Genomic DNA, 5,000 nt, shown 5'->3' on the forward strand with positions numbered 1-5,000 from the left:
AATATTATGATCAGTGTATATGTATATAAAATATGAGTGTGTGTGTGTGTCTGGAATTCATGTCGAACAAATTGCAAGTAGAACAACGAAGGGAAATACAAGAAAACACACGAATATGTCGAAGGCCTTTTCGTATTTACGTTTCATCAGATGCAGTAAATGCGAAAGGGCCTTCGGCATATTCGTGTGTTTCTTGTGTGTGTGTGTGTGTGTGCGTGTGTGTGTGTGGTGTGTGTGTGTGTGTGTGTGTGTGTGTGTGTGTGTCTGTGTGTCTGTGTTTGTTTGTTTGTGTGAGCGCGCGCGTGTGTGTGTGTGTGTGCTTGCTTGTTTGTTTGTTTGTGTGTGTGTGTGTGTGTGTGTGTGTGTGTACACACGCACACACACACACAAACACACACACACACATACACACACACACACACACACACACTCACACACACACACACACACACACACATATATATATATATAATATATATATATATATATATATATATATATATATATATCAATCAATAACGGTATGCTCATGTTTGAGCAGCCGTGGACCTCTCCACCATCCTTCGCCACTAAACTCGATCTTACGCTTTTCTTTCCACTTATACCATCGACAGCCCGCAAATATCTTGATATTGTCGCTCAGTCTTGTCTTCGGTTTGCTCTTCCTCTGTTTCCCATCACCATCCCTGTCAGCAAGTTTTTCTCAATACTTTTACTTCTCATTACATGACCAATAAACTTTAATTTCCTCTTGTCAAGATGTCCAACAGTCGGTCTTTACAATTTATTTTTCTCAGCACTTCATCATTCGTCTTCTTCTCTGTCCAGCTAATACACAGTACTCGTCTGTAACACCACATTTCAAAACTATTGGTCTTTTTCTTGTCTATCTACTTCAACACCCAACACTCAGAACCATATGATGCAATTGGGAAACCTAATGAGTTCAATAACCTCAGCTTTGTCCGTAAGGTAATGCTTCGGTCTTCCAGATGTTATTGAGAGCAATTGTGGCGCTTTTGGCAATGGTAATTCTTCTTTTTATCTCCAGTGAATCATCATATGTATTAGTTAAAACAGCTCCAAGATAAGTGAACTCTTTCACATTTTCCACAATCATTCCATTGATTGTAACATGTTCATCATTGTTCATTGCCGGTTATCTTTGAATCTTCATGATCTTAGTTTTCTTGGCATAAGAAACAAGCCAGCCTTTTCGCTTGCTTCTCTAACTTTATCTAGTAGTTGTTGTAGTTCAGTGATACTGCTGGCAATCAAAACTATATCATCGGCGTACCTCAGATTTGATATTTGTATCCTCCAACATCCACAGTTCCTTCAAAATTCTCTAGAGCACCTCTCATAATTGTTTCAGAATATATATTAAAGAGGTGCGGAGACAGAATGCAACCCTGTCGTACTCCTTGTTTGACTTCGAACCATTCTGTTAACCCATAAGTGGTCTTACAGCTGCTTTGTTGGTCATACAAGGCTTTTATTAATTGGATGATGTGTTTTGGAAACTCATATCGTACATGTTATTCAGAGGATATCGTGATCAACAGTATCAAAAGCTTTCACATAATCGATGAAACACAGGTATAGGTCTTTTTGATGTTCTCTGTTTTTCTCTATGATCAATTTAAAATTTAGAATCTGGTTTCTGGTACCTTTTCCAGGGCGAAAACCCGCTTGTTCGTCTGCAATTTCCTCTCTTAACTTTAACTTCATTCTTTCAGCAATAATTTTCAACAAAATTTGCTGCTGTGACTTATTAAGGCAATTGTCTATTATTGTTGCATGGAGTGCGTCCTTTTTTAGGTATGGGAGTAAAGACTGATTTTACCCAGTCTTCTGGCCATTTTCTTTCATTCCATATTTTTGTACAGAGTTTGTAGAAGAAGTATTCAACACTTTCGCCAGCATTCTTAATTAGTTCTGCTGTTATTTCATCTATTCGGGGCTCTTGTTATTCTTTACTTCTTTTATGGCTTTTATAACTTCGTCCAGTAGTGGCGGTGGTTCATCCTCGCTGTCACTGAGTCTAATTAATGTTGTTGTTAGATTTTTATCTTTTGGTATAAGTTGGAACAATATTGATTCCATCTATCTTTGACTTCTTTCCATCACATAAAAACAAGTCAATCTTCAGTTTTGATAGTGTCCTTGTAGGTTTAAATTTTCGTGTGATGTTTCGTACTCCTGGTAGAGTTCTTTAGTTGTCTTATTGATAGAAAAGTTTTCAATTCTCTGGCAATGTTCATTTAAATATTTTTCCTTATCTTGTCGCAATAATCTTTGAATTTTTGTATTTTGTTTTTTGTAAATTACTTTTTCAACTGGATTATTGATACCTTTTATTTTAGGCATCTCTTGTTCAATTTCACTAGTGTTTTTTCAGATATCCAGGGGAATTTGTCTTTTTCTTTTTGGCGATAGTTTCTAAGCAGTGCTCAGCAAGAGTTCATTTCCTTCTTCCCACAACTCATTTGTTGTTTTATCATCTTCACATTGATTGAGTATTTCAAATTTGTTTTACACTGTAATTCTGTAATTGTTATCAAGAGTTTTGTAGTCGAGCTTTAGAGGTGGTGTGGACGCTCCATCTTTTTTAGTCTTATTTTAAAGTCGATAGTTATTAGTTGGTGGTCACTGTTGCAGTCGGCACCAGGTCTTGTTTTGGAATTTTTTATGCAACTCTTCCATTTTGGTTCAGCACAATGTAGTCAATTTGGTTGCGTGTTCTTTTGTCTGGTGAAAACCACGTGTACAAGTGTCTTGGGTGGTGTTGGAACAATGTATTGGCTATAACTAAATTATTTGTACTACAGAATTCAATAAAATCTTTACCTCTTTCATTTATATCTCCAAGGCGAATTTTCCACAGGTGTCATTTTTAGATTATTTTTCCTACTTTGGCGTTGAGGTCTCCCATGATTATTTTACATCTCTGTAGGGATTGTGTCTAAAGATCTTGGAGAGAGTTATAAAAAAATTCCATTCTTCATCACTTGCAATATTGGTTGGTGCGTAGCATTGTATAATACTAATATTATGAGGTTTTGCTTGTATTCTGACTTTTAAAATGCGATCATTTATTGGGCTGTACCCAATTAGTGCATTTGCAGTTTTTCGTGAGAATCATAGCAACTCCGTGACTATAATTTCCTTCTTCTTTTCCAGAAAAAAGAACTGTCTTGTTTCTTTAGTTTGAAACTTCCATTACTTTTCCAATTGGTCTCACTGATTCCTAGTATTTGAATGTTGTATCTAATCCATTTCGTTACAGACAGTATGTAATTTACCCATCTCTTTCTTTGTCCTTACGTTCCACGTCCGATTTTTATGTGTTTCTTAATTGGACCTGTTTCTTATCTTCTTTGTCTTCCAGATGCATGTTTAACATTGTCAGCCTGGTTGCCCACTAACTAACGCGCCCCTGATAACCCACGCGACGGGCGATGTGGTATGAATTGTCGTTTCTGTATTTAATCATTGGTGTAGAGGTTTGTCAGGAGAAAATAAAAGTTGAGTGGAATCCCCAGGCTCCTCTCAACTCGCAGTCTCCAACTAATTAGGAGGAACTATTTCTGCCGCTTTTAAAACAGTTACACTGTAATACGCCAGACATATTATTGGTGAAACCAGTAATCAGTAGAACTGAAGGTGTTTTCACCAGATATCACTGCCCTGCTGCCGACAGTTTCACCGCAACCCTGTATAGGAGTTAATAGGGTGCTATCCTTGTTCAAGGGAACCCTAGGGTGCAGTTATTGTCTTACCCAGGACAATATATATCTATATATATATATATATAATATATATATATATATGATTTATATATATATATATATATATATGATATCTATATATATATATATATTATATATATATATATATATATATATATATATATATATATATATATATATATATATATATATATATATATATATATATATATATATATATATATATATATATATAATATATATATATATATATATATATGATAATATATATACTATATATATATATATATGTATATATATATATATTGTCCTGGGTAAGACAATAAACTGCACCCTAGGGTTCCCTTGAACAAGGATAGCACCCTATTAACTCCCTATACCAGGGTTGCGGTGAAACTGTCGGCAGCAGGGCAGTGGATATCTGGTGAAAACACCTTCAGTTCTACTGATTACTGGTTTCACCAAATAATATGTCTGGCGTATTACAGTGTAACTGTTTAAAAGCGGCAGAAATAGTTCCTCCTAATTAGTTGGAGACTGCGAGTTGAGAAGGAGCTGGGGGATTCCACTCAACTTTATTTTCTCCTGACAAACTCTACACCAATGATAAATACAGAAACGACAATCATACCACATCGCCCGTCGCGTGGGTTATCAAGGGGCGCGTTAGTTAGTGGGCAACCAGGCTGACAATGTTAAACATGCATTGGAAGACAAAGAAGATAAAGAAACAGGTCAATTAAGAAAACACATTAAAAATCGGAACGTGGAACGTAAGGAAAATGAAAGAGATGGTAAATACATACTGTCTGTAACGAAATGGATAGATACAACATTCAAATACTAGGAATCAGTGAGACCACATGGAAAAGTAATGGAAGTTTCAAAACTAAAGAAAACAAGACAGTTCTTTTTTCTGGAAAAGAAGAAGGAAATTATAGTCACGGAGTTGCTATGATTCTCACGAAAAAAAACTGCAAATGCACTAATTGGGTACAGCCCAATAAATGATCGCATTTTAAAAGTCAGAATACAAGCAAAACCTCATAATATTAGTATATACAATGCTACGCACCAACCAATATTGCAAGTGATGAAGAAATGGAATTTTTTATAACTCTCTCCAAGATACTTTAGACACAATCCCTAACAGAGATGTAAAAAATAATCATGGGAGACCTCAACGCCAAAGTAGGAAAAAAATAATCTAAAAAATGACACCTGTGGAAAATTCGGCCTTGGAGATAT

Source organism: Penaeus monodon, chromosome 39 (genome assembly GCF_015228065.2).
Source record: "Penaeus monodon isolate SGIC_2016 chromosome 39, NSTDA_Pmon_1, whole genome shotgun sequence".
NCBI lineage: Eukaryota > Metazoa > Arthropoda > Malacostraca > Decapoda > Penaeidae > Penaeus > Penaeus monodon.